The following is a 15,662-nucleotide window of genomic DNA, read 5'->3' as shown; positions in this document are numbered from 1 at the left end:
ATTGCCCTATAGTGCGATTAACTCTCTGGGTGGCTTACAGCAAAAAAGAAGAAGAAGTTGATATTAAACATCACAGGTAGGATAACTACTAAAAGGCAGTTTTCAGCAATTCTGTTTAAAGGTTCTTAAAGATGGCAAGGGAAGGCACCTGGTAAACCTTTGCTGGAAATTTATTCCACAAGTGTGGAGCCAGAATCAGGAAAGTCCACTTTCCAGTGTCTGCTTTTTTGGCCTCCCTTGTTGTTCATAACAACTTGGACTGCAAAGAGTGTGTGGGACATGTAGCTGCTTTATCGGAGGGATGTTCAGACAAGTATTGAGGTCCTAAATCATCTAGTCATGAATGACTATGACATAATCTGCCACCACCTACACCCCTGACTTCCCCTCTGAGTTAATCTGCAATCTTCACATAGTGGGAAGAGAAATTTTTTTTTCCAAGAACAGTGTGCGGTGTTGTTATAAGCTAGCCCGGCAAAGTGTTTTGATGATTTGGTCTTGAAGGGTCAATTGAGAGCCACTAGTGTTACAAAACATCTACTCTTCATTTCTTGGCATAGCCCAGCTCAGCTGTCTGCATTCTTGAACTCTCTTAGGCCAAGCGATGGAGACGGTTGCAATGAACACCTTCACTTTCAAATTCACCCCTTCTCTCCTGGTTGGATTAGATGGCCATTTATTTATTTATTTATTTATTTATTTATTTATTTATTTATTTATTTATTTATTTATTCATTCATTCATTCATTCATTCATTCATTCATTCATTCATTCATTCCCCGCCCATCTGGCCTAAAAAGCCACTCTAGGCGGCTTCCAATGAATATAAACAATAAAATAATACAAAGAGTTACATAAATCATAATTATAACATGCACAATACAAAAATAGAACAAAAATAAATAAGGGAGAACAAGAGAAAATCAAGTGTTAGCTGGAGGGAAGGCCTGAATATATAGCCATATTTTTAGTTGACTTTTAAAAGTGCCCAAAGTGGGGACCGCGCAGATCTCAGGAGGGAGATTGTTCCAGAGGCAAGGAGCCACCGCCGAGAAGGCCCGGTTTCATGTCTTTTCCTTCCGGGCCTCTCTCGGTGTCAGGCTCCTCAGCCTCACCTCCTGGGTCGCACGGGTGATCCGGGTAGATCTTGGTGGGACCATGCCATGCAGCTAAGGTGGAGTGTACTTAAATGGGAGACCATCCATGAATGATGCCCTCAAGGCAGAGCTAGGAAAAGGCCTTTCTGAATCTCTGCAAAATCCCTGCCGTTCAGAATTGATAATCATGTGCTAGATAGATCAAGGTTCAAACTCATTTGGCTCCCTGTCACATTCCCCTTACCGCACTTGTTGTGAGATTGGTTGTGCAATTGTTCATGCAATGAGAAATCTGCTGGAACAGTGTACAATGCAGACTGGACATCTGCAATGACTTATCAAATCCCCATGATTCAATGGGCCTACTCTAGTGTAACTTACTGCACTAAGCAACAAGATTTAAGCCAATATATAACACAGACATGCACAGTCCCTCCTGCTTGATTTGGGCTCCAGTTCAACATTTCTGAAAGCTGCCCACTTTTTCCTGAATTGATTCAGAGCTAACAACTTCAGCTTAGTTCTGAACCTCATATGAGATTTGGAAATCTGAAAGATTTGAGCTTCCTTTTGAATATCACAGGAAAAGCAACATGGCTATAACTTCTGTACCTTTTGACATTGCTTTTGAACTTCACAGGCTGAGTAGCATCTTGGGAGGGAATTAAGAAATTAAGCCTCCCAAGTTGGAAAAAAACAGAATTTCTGCTATACACCCTTGATTTTTAAAATCTTTTTTTTCTAATAAAGAAGAAGTGTTTTCATTCCAGGATGCTGATATTTAAGTAACCACTTAGAAGAGGATTGTGCTTACCAAAGTGCAGGTGTATGGGTACAGGATGTCTTGTGGCAGAGCAGTTTCTCCCTTTGGGAGGTTCCCAAAATGGGTGTACTTAATCTCCCTACTTTGTGGACTGCTGCTGTGAAAGATAATGGGCAGCCCATAAGGAACACATCTGAAACATTTCAAAAGGATAGTTGCCACAATTAATCTGAAAAAAAAGTTATAGATCTCTGTGTGTGGTTTTCTTTCCCTTCCCTTCCCTATTTTCCATGGTCAATCTGTATGATGTCTGAGGCATTTTTTTAAAATGGTGGAGGCCACAATTGGCAGGTGATAAAGATGCAAAGTTTTAGATATTTGAGGGAACCATGGTGATGGAAAAACCAATTTAAAGTAGTGAAGCATGGTAATATTTTTATTAGTCCGCCCAGGCATGAAGGTCATCAAGGGAGGCCTTTCTCTTAGGTGCGCTTGGTGGGGAGACTCTGGAACTCCCTTCCTACAGGAGGCCAGGCTGGCCCCGTTGTTACTATCATTCTTCAGGCAGGCAAAGACCTTTATTTTCAGGCAAGCTTTTCCTTAATGACTGGTGTTCTGGTTTTAAACGGATTGTTGTGTTCTGTTGCTTTAAATGTGTTTTCATATTGGTCTTAGTTACCATTTTAATATAATACTTGGTTAACTGTTTTGAAACATGTGCATACTTATTGTTTTTAGCTTTAAAATACTATTTTAATGATGTAAACTGCCTTGGGTCATTTTGGAGAGAAAGAAAGAAAGAAAGAAAGAAAGAAAGAAAGAAAGAAAGAAAGAAAGAAAGAAAGAAAGAAAGAAAGAAAGAAAGAAAGAAAGAAAGAAAGAAAGAAAGAAAGAAAGATTAGGAAGGAGAAGCCAGCCCTCAAAGAGACAATTGTCAAATCACAGAGAGTGGACAGAATAAACATACCCAAGAATTAAAAGATCCAGCTGTCAGTTATTCAGCCCCAGTTCTCATTCTTCTCATTCCTTGGGTATTTTCTACAGAAAAGGCATTAATTTTAGTGCCAGAATATCTGCGTTTTCAAAACTAAAATTCTGATAGAGTTTCATCTAGGTTCAGGACCTGCCTTGGGAAGCATCCAAACTGGTCATAAAGGACCTGTTTCTCTTTGGACTTAATCTATCATATGGTAAAATACCACTCCCAATTCAAATGATAGCTCCTCTAAATGAATGATCTGAAGGGCACATATTAATGTGGCATACTTTTAAAGATTTTTGCCTGCTGGTCTCTTTACCTAAGGGAAACAAAGAATCCGATTCTTCTCCTGCGAATGTGGCCTCCATCACTTTATTGTATTTGTCAGATAAGTTTTGTAAAGAAATCATAATGGGCGGATAGAATGACTTCATTTCACACGCGCAGAGGAATGTGTTTTAAATGTTTCTTGGAAAAGAGAGAGTCTATGAGGTAATATCTAATATGAAGTTTATATGTGTTTCATCAGAATATTTAACTGGTCCCATACATGAAGCTACAGCATTTGTTTCTGAAGGTAGGTAAGGGAAACATAGAATGTGTAAGGAGAAAACCAAGAACGACAAACAGATGTGAAGGCAGGAGAGATGGCTTGAGACCTGATTCACTCAGTCACTGCCTTCTCCTGAACTAACTTTGACAACTTGACTAACAATCTCTCCTCAGAGGGCCTTCTCAGGTTCTTCCACCTTCAGAAGCGAAAGAAGCCACAGGCTGTAATTGTAGATAAGGTCTTTTCAACGGTGGCACTAACATCTTTGCAATGCTTCCCAAGGGTAGCTTACTTGGCATCAAAAATTATGTCTTTTTCACACCAGGTAAAGAGTTTTGATCTGCATCTGTTTAGACTTTTTAGATATTTGACCTTTTCCCTTTTGTTCTGATTTTATGCTGAGATGATTCTATGATTTTTGGCTGTTCTGATTGTTCTAATCATGTTCTGTTGCTGGGATTATTTATTACACTTTTTAATAAGTATTGTTATTCTCGAAGCTTTTGACCTCAACAGAAGAATGTTGACAACAAAAAACACAGCAGCAATGCCTGAGTTGTTCCAGGTAACAGAAGAAACGAACCATTCATTTGGATCTGGAGCAGGAGGAAGAGAGATAGTGATGATATTCTCCTGCTCAGGAATGGAGGAGGTCAATTATTTATTGCTCACAATTTGTAATCCAACTAGATATGTTCACAGAAATGCCTTCTCTAATGATTTATTACTTGCATATACATTGGGGCAACATCCAAAATAATAACGATAACACAAATTCTTTATTAGGGTTGTTCTACCTTTACTGGGTCAATTGAAAATAAGCACCAAACTGTGAGCAAGATTTCAGGATCACACCCTGAGGCAGCAGTGCAGAAAATCAAAATGGCAACCTGACCCAGCCACTTTGCACTGCTCAGAACATAGCAGCTATGCATAGGTCTACACTGTCCTCAGGTAAGCTCTCTGGGTCCCATTGATAGAAGCAGGCACCCAACAGAGGTCACTGTGCCCAGAGTCTCCTCAAACAGGGAAACTACTTGACACATTTTTACACCCTTATTTGGGACCAGAATCTATCTTTTCCCTTGCCCCCATCCTCCCCCCCCCTTGACTTCTAATTCTTTGTAAAAATGCCACACAAATGGGTAGTGTCATGTAAATAAATAATTGATACTAATTTTTTATGCATGGGGAAATTAAAAGAATTTGGGCTTGGATTTATAAGGCAGTCTTTACTTAAGCTCTTTACTTTCTGTCACAGTTCATTACAGAAGAGGGGGAAATACCCTTGATATTTTCCTTCATCTATTCCCCTCATTACTTCACACACATGAACATAAAGAAGGCTTGATGGGAAAGGCAGGCTCGGTGGTTTGCAATGTGGTGGTGGTATTTTTTTTGTGTTTTTTTTTATCCTTGCTAAGCAGACCAGAGACCTGACATTTGATGTTGTTTGTTTGAAATGATAAACTTAATCATGAGTGAAATGTTAGGAAGTGACAGGGCTGGACGCGGTAAGGTCACTTCGTGTTTGAGCCAAGAACAACACAGCTTTCCCTTTAATTGCGTTGCCAGGCTTTGCCGTCTGGAGAACCCAGGCATTGTGCAAAAAGGGAGCAGAATCTGTCTTTGTGATAATTAAACCATGGACCTCTGTAAAGACTGCCAAATCTGCCATATGGTTGGTTTATGACCGAGACTGCTGTTATCTCTGGAGAAAGCAAATGTCCTAATCTCATTTTAGCTATCTGTGATCAGAACCCATATTTCTTGAAGGCAAAATGCAGGCATTCCTGTTATCACATGGAGTTCTAAAGCACTGGCATAGTCTTCGCTTGTGTATATAAATTCAAGGAGGGGGCAGACCATCATTTGCACTCAAGAACAATGCGTGGTGTCATGGTACAGAGAGACACTCTCCCCGAGGCCCTGTAGGTAACCAGAACATACCATGATCAAGCAACGGACTGTGAAGTAGGCCCAAAGAAAAAAGATAGTGTTCTATCCTTTATTGAGTTACTAGAATGTGTTTACTTTCCAAGTGTAATAAATTGATCCATTGAGCAATTAACATGGCCTGACAAATCCATTTCTTCTAAAATTCTCAAAGCTGTAAGGTCCCCTCCCAAAGCTACAACATTTTGATCTTGGATTTTAGATCTATTTTCCAGGATCAAATATAATATAAACAAGGACACAAGAGCAGAACATAGAAACAACTGAACAGAGTCACAAATTTAAGGAGCCTTCTGCGGGTTGGATCTGGATCCAGTTATCATTAGAGTAGATTATTTAAACCAACAGGAGTTGCATTAATTGTGCTTAACTGAACTCCCACTGGCTTCAGTGGGCCAAATCTTAAAGATAGCTGAGATTGAACCAGTTCTGTGTCATACACCGCAGCTTCGTCACATATAACAGTTTACAGATATTAGGCATTCATATAGCAAGTCTATAATTAACACACAGCTAACTACAGATTAAATATTTTGTTTATAAAGCCTTCTAAAATGAAAATTGTTTTTTTTTATGTTCTCCATAATACAAAATGAGACTTACAAATGAGCAAATGATGATTTATAACTCTTCCTTTTCTGCTCTCCCTTCGATGACCTTTCTTGTTTGACTTTGACTTTTTGTTCTTATGCTTATGTTTGTCATGCTGACGTAAACTAAAACTTTGTAAATATGTTAATTAAAAAGACCAGGTTTTATCTTTCTATTGATGAAGAACTCACATATAAGTTTTGAGATGGCAGAATTGTAAATAAGGCAGGTGTACATTTTATTTTACTTTTGGCATAAAATATGTCTTCCCGCCCACCCCCTTCAGCATTGCTTGACAAAATCTCCCAGAATTCTTCATCCATATACAGGCAGTAGCTGTTCAGGTTGGGAATTCTGGCAGTTGCAGTCCTCAGCAGTAATTTACACAAATTTTGGTTGTCATACTGAAAATTAGCTCCCGTTTGACAACTCTGTCTGGTACCTCATGGGAGACATGAGAAAGTTAATTCTTTGGATGATCATCTTCATGTGACATGAAGTCAATTTTGACTTATGGTGACCTTTTTAGGGTTTTCCAGGTAAAGAGTACTCAGAAGTGGTTTACCATTTTCTTCTTCTGGGGGTGCCCTGGGACTGTACAGCTTGCTCAAGGTCACATAGGCTGGCTCTAGTTGCAGGAGAAACGGTAGGGAATCAAACTCCCAACCTCTGGCTCCATAGCCAGATACTTGAACCACTGCTCTTTCCCCGTTTCTGCCTTTGACCAGTGCAGATGATGCTTGTAAGTTATTAGAGACTGTGTGAAGAAAAACATAATCAGACTCAACCTTGCTTAGATTCCAAAATCTGATGAAATTGGGTATGTTTGTGGTGGTATGTTGTACTCCCTCACTTAGTAACCATGCCTCTTAATACAGCAAGATGTGTCAGAACTAGTTCTGATTATTTAATGGACATGGACATCTGCTCTCCTGTATCATTTTTATCCAAATTCCAGAACTGAGCAGCAATTCTACATAGATGCTGGGGCTGATATTCAGAGATGAACTCCTGAATAGTATGGATTTTCAGATTGGATATTGAGGCCTGTAAGCAATCCAAATTGATTTGTGTCCTAGACTCAAATGGATCTTTAAAACCACCTACTGACCAGTTTTGAACAACTGAAATAACTATGTTTTTATACGCATGTCCATGAAATCTGGAGAAATTGTAGACCCTAAAAAGCAAAGGGAACCTGCCAAATTGTAGCCAGCTAGATTCAGGAGCCTGTGTGCAAATCATAATTAAGTTTCATTTCTATAGAGGCAAAAAAGTCTGAAATGATTTGTGCCCCATTCAGTTCAATTTGTGCTCTGGACACAAATCAATGTGTATACAGTATTCCTTTCATTTCATTCTGAACTGAGTCTGCTGTTCTGCTGTAATCTGCTCCTCACAGAAATAGGTCCAAATCATGCCCATCCCATTAGTAATTCAAGATTTGATGCACAGCCCTAATTCATACTCTGGAAAATCCATGAACCTTGGTGTATTTATGTGGCACACAAATACTTTTATCCAGATATTTTCACTTCTGTGGTTTTCTCTTTCTTTCTCCTGCCTTCTTTAAAGAGCAAAATTCTAGTTATATAAACTAGATAACGCAGTCTGCTATAAATCACCCGGATTGTCCCTTGATATTTTGAAAACTGATGAGGCTGCAGATTCTTGCTTCTTACTTTGTATGCAAATGATGAATTATATATGGGGAAATAGGAAAAAGACGGTTTTGTTGTTTTTGGGTTGTTGTTTTTTTTTACTCATTTACTGGATTGAAAAGGACTGGATTAGTGAGTGAACACTAGTACCCTTGGACTATTTATTGTGACATTGCTCAGAAATATTCCAATTCCCAAAGCCTTCAAATCACCAGGGATGTTGTTAGCCTTCCTCAGGAATTATTAAAATGTGCAGAAATGTATGAGCCTTGCTTTATAATAATTAATCAGGAGCTGTTGATTAATAAAGCTCATTTTTTTTCATCCCAATGATTCAGGGCATTATCCAAAGGACACTGTCCTTGTCATATTGATTAAGAAACTAGATTTTGCAGAAAAGGAAAGCGTGCAAATAGCCGTGCTTCATCCTTCCTGCAGCCTTGCCCCCTCCTCCCAAGCTGCCACCGTGCCACCTCCCCAATAAAATAAATATTGAATGAGAATATTAACTCGTTAACCTTGACAACAATTTGTAATTTTCATAAGGGGGAAAATCTTGCATATTCAGCAAATAAATCACTGTGGGGATTTCTGGGAAACAAATTGGAGGGAATGAAGAATGCTGCCATATGAATTCTGTCATTTTTATGGGTTGTTGTGATTAATTTGTTTGTTTAGGTCCCTCAATTAAGGCCACAAATACAGGAAAGTGTCAGAAGCAAGCTAACTGGCATTGCTAGTAGAATCAGCTTGGGGGTGACTCCTAAGGTCACTGGAAGCAAAGTTTTTCCATGTCCTTATACATTTCTCAGTTTGAACTTATATTTCCCATTCCAGGCCCTGAATCACTTGGCTTCTTCCTCTACTTCCTAAGAAGAGTGTTTCAGGTGGTGAAACTGAACACCATCAAAGGGTGATCCCCTTGCCAACTGAAAAAATATAACTTTGAAGACTTTGTGTCTTTCCTCATCCCCTAACAATTTAATTTGACTGTTCTTTGTTGCTGTGTAATTTCAGGAGTAGAATGCACATTATAGTGGGCCTTGAGCCTAAATGATGCTGGCTTCCCATCACTATCTGCCTATTACTAGCCAAATTCTGCTCACAGGTTTTTGAGTATCCTAACCTAGGGGTTTAATACCCAGTGTGGTGTAGTGGACAAAATGACAGACTAGGATTCAGGAGGCTTTCAGCCAATGAAGCTCACGGCCCTCCATTGAATGCAGGTCTCATGGTGAAGAACTCACTGGATCCCAGATACCATATATTCAAATAAATGCATGTAACAGGTCCCATTGCTGCTTTCTATGGCCAGTACCCAACTGAGCTTCACTTGAATGAAAAGTCTGCATTCAGTTTAAGCTTGAGTTTTGCTATGAGAAGCTGATGATTAGAGCCCCAGTCAGATCCAGGTCTTGGTTTTGCTGATTGCATAGAGCTTCTCCATCTTTGGCTGCAGAGAATATAATCAATCTGATTTCAGTATTGCCCATCTGGTGATGTCCATTTGTAGAGTTGCCTCTTGTGTTGTTGGAAAAGAGTGTTTGTGATGACCAGCTTGTTCTCTTGACAAAACTCTATTAGCCTTTGTCCTGCTTCATTTTGAACTCCAAGGCCAAACTTTCCTGTTATTCCTTTTATCTCTTGACTCCCTGGTGTCAGTTCTAGAAGGTGTTGTAAGTATTCATAGACTTGATCAATTTCAGCCTCTTCGGCATCGGTGGTTAGTGCATAAACTTGGATTACTGTGATGTTGAAAGGTCTGCCTTGGATTCATATAGAAATCATTCTATTATTTTTGAGATTGTATCCCGGTACAGCTTTTCCCACTCTTTTGTTGACTATGAGGGCTATTCCATTTCTTCTAAGGGATTCTTGCCCACAATAGTAGATAAGATAATCGTCTAAATGAAATTTGCCCATTCCCATCCATTTTAGTTCACTGATGCCCAGGATGTCAATGTTTATTTATTATTTATTTATTTATTTATTTATTTATTTATTTATTTTATTTATATCCCACCTATCTGGTCATGCCATCTCCTGTTTGACCACATCCAGCTTACCAAGGTTTCATAGATCTTACATTCTAGGTTCCTATGCAGTATTTTTCATTGCAGCATCAGACTTTCCTTTCACTTCCAGGCACGTCCACAGCTGAGCATCCTTTCAACTTTGGTCCAGTCACTTCATTAGCTCTGGAGCTACTTGTCCTTGTCCTGTGCTCTTTCTCAGTAACATGTTGGATGCCTTCCGACCTGAGGGGCTCATCTCCCAGTGTCATATCTTTTTGTATCTGTCCATGGAGTTTCTTGGCAAAGATACTGGAGTGGCTTGCCAGTTCCTGCTCCAGGTGGATTGCATTTAGTCAGAACTCTCCATTATGACCTGTCCATCTTGGGTGTCCCTGCACAACATTGCCCATAGCTTCTCTGAATTACTCAAGCCCCTTCGCCACAACAAGGCAGCAATCCATGAAGGGTTTGTCTGTTAGATCTACCGTAATTCACATTTTCTGTCTGCTCCATCAGCAAACATTGCGAAAAAAGCCAGCTTCTTTTATATCTCTCAACATGATACTGCTGCATTTTCTCAGCTATGTTCTATAGTAGAGAATAGTATCCATTTTTGTAAGCTGTGTTAAGGTATGGCCTTTTAGCACTGAAAAACCAAACAAGGCTGACAGATGTAAGTAAACGCAATCATTTGTGAGTAGGTTTTTTGTTTTCAGCACTGGTCACTGCGGAACAAAATATGCACAATTAACAGCACTTGTCACTGTCCGTACAAGACTGTGTAATTATCTCATGTCATTCTGGGCAAGATTGCAGCTAAAATAAATACCCCTGAATCACTCTTGCTCATTTTGTGGCCCTATTTTGATTCAATTCAGAATGTATGAATCGGTAGCAGATATAGTTATGGGGTTGAAGTTATCTCATAATATTATCTATGATCGTACATTTTGTTTGATAAGAATTCAAGATTTCATTTTCTCATGTCCTTATTAGGACTGACTGATCCTTGGGATATATGAGAGTGACCCTAGATACTACTAGCTCAAATGAAGCTAAAAGTTGGTTCTCAGTTTTGCAGCACAGTTGAGCATGCTTGAAATAGTATGTGCCAGAAGTGATATGGACGTATCAACATCACAAATGGGCAGTGACAGGTCAGGACCCATACCTAGCCTTAATTCCACATTAAACAAAGGAAGATCCTTGACCTGCATGTCCAAGTATATTGCCTAGGAGTTCTCCTGCCTTATATTTATCCAAACTTCTTGGACGGCTACCTTGACCAATGGACTGAAGTAATTCCAACATGGTAAGTCACATGGTGAAGAGCCACAGGTATCATGATAACCATTTGCTTTTGAGGAAGAGCTCACCTAGCATTTGACTGGTAAGAGTTATCCAGGGAAAGGTTGGTGAATCAAGGACCATCTCTTCTAATGCACTCCATTCTGTTATCAGTGACAGGTCTGACAGACATATACTAGTGATAGCTGATACAGTATCAACTGTATGGACCCAAGCTGTTCAATCATTTACAGTGGGGTCTTGACTTAAGAACAGCTTGAGTTAAGAACATTTTGACTTAAGAACCACTCTCATAGGAAAATATTGACTTGACTTACATACTTAGATTTGAGTTAAGAACTAAAAAAACCCACGTGGGAGGCAGGGAAAGTGCAAAATGTGAACTTTCAGTTAACTGTTGGCCAGTGAAAAGGGTGCCTGTCTGCTTCCTCACTCCTCCCAGCGTTTAGAGAGTGGATTGGGAGACAGTCTTCGGACTGCCTGGTACTGTACTGCCTGGACTGTATTTTCCCTGCCTTCCCTGAACCTTTCTGACCTAAGAAAAAAAGAAACAAAATATCCCCCTCTAGTGGTCGAAGGCAGAATAGCAGCTTCCCATTAGTTTCTATGGACGGAAAAGAGCAGATACGGATCAAATGGTTTTCAATGCATTCCTATGGGAAATGCAGATTTGACTTGAGAACTTTTTGACTTGAGAACCACCTTCCAATACGGATTAAGTTCTCAAGTCAAGACCCCACTGTATAAAAAATCAGATATAAAGATTTAGGCATGGGCTAGGATTGTACTTTCCACAAGAGATTCCAGAATCATTTTTCTCTTTATTCAGGTCACTTTTGTGTGTGACTGGTGTGTGGACTCATCTCCCTCTATTACTATCTCCATGCAAGAACTGGAGGTTGTTCATGAATTTGTGTACCTTGGCTCAACGATCTCTGACACACTCTCCCTAGATGTCGAGCTGGATAAACGCATTGGGAAAGCAGCTACCATGTTCTCTAGACTCACAAAGAGAGTATGGCTTAATAAGAAGTTGATGGCATACACCAAAATCCAGGTCTATAGAGCCTGTGTCCTGAGCACACTCCTATACTGCAGCGAGTCCTGGACCCTTTGTGCACGGCAGGAGAGGAAGCTGAACACCTTCCATATGCGTTGTCTCCAACGCATTTTTGGTATCACCTGGCAGGACAAAGTTCCAAATAGAGTAGTCCTAGAACGAGCTGGAATTTTCAGCATGTATTCAATATTGAAACAGCGCCGTCTACGTTGGCTTGGGCACGTCGTGAGAATGGCTGATGGTCGAATTCCAAAAGATCTCCTGTATGGAGAATTAGTGCAGGGAAGCCGCCCCCGAGGGAGACCACAGCTGCGTTACAAGGACATCTGCAAGCGGGATCTGAAGGCCTTAGGAATGGACCTCAGCAGATGGGAAACCTTGACGTCTGAGCGTTCAGCCTGGAGGCAGGCGGTGCATCATGGCCTCTCCCAATTTGAAGAGACACTTGTACAGCAGACCGAGGCAAAGAGGCAGTCCCGAAACAAACAAAACCAGGGAGCTGGACAGGGGACAGATTGTATTTGTCTTCAATGTGGAAGAGATTGTCACTCTCGAATTGGCCTTCTCAGCCACACGAGACACTGTTCCAAGACCTCCATACAGAGCACGATACCATAGTCTCTCGAGACTGAAGGATGCCTACAAGGTGTGTGGATCTTTGTGTTTTATTCTACATTGATTTTGATGTACTGTATCTTGTTTGTTTGAAATAGACAGTCAATTAACTGATCCCTATTCTTTCTTTACTGAGCTATTTCATCTTGGCAATGTTTTTAGAAATGTGCTAAAGTTTGAGTTTCGTAGGATTTTATTATGTCTGTTATATTGTTGTATTTTTATTATGTATTTAAGCTGCCCCAAGTAGACTTTGTCTAGACGGGCGGGGTACAAGTCTAATAAAAGTAAAGTAAGTAAAAAATTTTATTTGGGTTTAACTATCCTCTCTCTCTCTCTCTCTCTCTCTCTCTCTCTCTCTCTCTCTCTCTCTCTCTCTCACACACACACACACACACACACACACACACACACACACAGAGGAGGGAGAGGAATTTATGAGAATTTTACAAGTCTCATGATTAATGGCCACACACAGACACAGACACAGACACACAGACAGACACACAGACACAGACACACACACAGACACACACAGACACACACACACACACACACACGGGGGGGGGGGGAAGGAAGAGGAATTTGTGAGAATTTTACATGTCTCATGATTAATGGCCTTGCCTCAAACAATTCTCCAAAAGCTTTAGTGTACACCGTTTTTTCCCAACCTGGGAATTGTGACCCCAAGGGGGTTGTGAGGTATTTTCTTGCAGTCCCGGTGTTATAGCCCTTTTAAAATAATTTCTTCCTTGACCCTTTGAAGTGGGACGCTAAAGGTAGCGTGTATGTGGTATCTAGGAGAAACAGGCCCTTTAAGGGAAAAAGAAGTCTGAGAAGTGATGACTTTACCCCATTAAAATTGTCTTTTTATGCAAATAGAGTGGCAGTTGCAGATTACTTGGCTATTATAAAAGGGGTGTGTGACTCAAAGACGTTTGCCTTGCACTGATGAATGTGCACAGAGGCACCTGAGGAAAAAAAGGGGCAAATTTGAAAAGTGTACATAGAAAAGCACATGCATTCTAAATGTCCTCAAAACTTTGCTCAAACACACGATAGGAGGAGTGGCTTGCAAACCAAGGAGGAAAGTCACTCCCCTCCCAAATATTTTGATGAAGGGGACCACCTGTTCCTATCATAAGCACCCTACACATTTTACGCAAGGGGAAGAGGATTTCCCCCCCCCACAGAAAAAGAGTTCTATACAATTTAACACTTCTGTACAAACATTCATTTAAAAAAAAAAAAGTAAGAAAAGGAGGGAGGAGCCCGTCCCATGAAAGACAAAAAAAAATATATTACACTGAAAAAAATCAGACATAAAACAGACATGAAGGTGAGGGGAAAATGCATCTGCAGATACAGTCTTTATAGATCTGCAACATATCCCTAACACATACACTTTTGCACATATGTACGCATTTGGTTGTAATCACTCAAAGGTAGTGTACTTATTTACCTTTGTGGCATTCACATCTGTTAATATATTCTGGTCCGAAGTATTTTGGCCTCTATAAATCTGGGAGCCTTGCCAATCCCTACTCCAGTTTAGAGAGATATGGAAAGATCTGATTGCACTCTAGATCAATTACCAAGTTTTAATGGAGCTCTGCTGTCTTTACGTTTGGGTTGAATGAGGGAGCTACTACAAATGCACCCTGTTTGTTATGCACGCCACTAGGTTTGCATGCCGCCCTTGTCTGCTTAGGCACATTATCCTCCACACGAGAAGATGAAAGATGTAATGCAATTGCTTAAAATTAAATTTTTTAAAGTCACTTTTTGAATGGGAGGGAATTTGTGTCTTGATGGAGAAGTGAAAGGAAAATTAAATAAAGTGTTTTTAATACTTTAAGGAGCATGTGGGAACTGTTAAGTGAATGACAGAAATGGAAAACAATTGAAGAAAGGTAAAGACTGTAGCAGGAAGCCTTGACTGCTAGGGGTAAGCCTGACATAAGGGAAAAAGCATGGGTATGCTCTGAGCAGATCAATGCAGAGTTTCAAATAATGCTGTTTGCCTTCACTAATCCTGGCTGAGCCAGACTTGTTTCTCATTCTGTGGAACCAAAGCAGTTTCCAAGGCATAGGTACAAGCCCGTGCTTATCATGCGTGGCAAGGTAAAGGTAAAGGTAAAGGTTTCCCTTGACAATTTTTTGTCCAGTCGTGTTCGACTCTAGGGGGCAGTGCTCATCCCCGTTTCCAAGCCATAGAGCCAGCGTTTTGTCTAGAGACAATCTTCCGTGGTCACATGGCCAGTGTGACTTAGACACAGAACGCTGTTACTTTCCCACCAAAGTGGTCCCTATTTATCTACTCACATTTGCATGCTTTAGAACTGCTAGGTTGGCGGGAGCTGGGACAAGCGACGGGAGTTCACTCCGTCGTGTGGATTCGATCTTACGACTGCTGGTCTTCTGACCCTGCAGCACAGAGGCTTCTGCAGATTAGCCTGCAGCGCCACACGTTCCCTATCATGTGTGGCAACCAGCTCTTATTATTAACGGTCCAGCCATCTAAACATTGTTCCCAGTTTCCCGGCTCAGTGGACCGGAACCTTTTTGTCCTTTAATGTAACTGACACCTCCTTGAGCCTTTTCAATAAGTGGGTTGATTTCATAGAATCATTGAATTGGAAGGGGTCCATAAGGCCATCAACTCCAACCCTCTTCTCAATCAGGAATCTAAATCAAAGCGGATCTGACAGATGGTTGTCCAATTTTCTCTTGTATGCCTCCAGCGCTGGAGCACTCACCACCTACCTCCCAAGGTAATTAGTTCCCCTATCATACCGCTCTGTTGAGACATTTTTCCTTATACAGTACGAGTATTCAGCCTAAATCTGGCTTCCTGTAACCTGAAACCATTATTCTGGCTGAAGAACTCTCAGAACCAGTGTCCCTTATTTTATTGCAATCATGGGAAATGGGTGAGGTGCCCGATGATTGACCGAGGGCCAATGTCCCTATGTTTAAAAATGGCAAAAAGGAGGTACCTGGGATAGAACAACTGTCAGGTGGATACACAGTTGGTAACAGAATCATACTCAGAGGGTGACAA

This window comes from Pogona vitticeps, chromosome 4, assembly GCF_051106095.1.
Source record: "Pogona vitticeps strain Pit_001003342236 chromosome 4, PviZW2.1, whole genome shotgun sequence".
Classification (NCBI taxonomy): Eukaryota; Metazoa; Chordata; class Lepidosauria; order Squamata; family Agamidae; genus Pogona; species Pogona vitticeps.
This window is presented reverse-complemented; position numbering follows the sequence as displayed.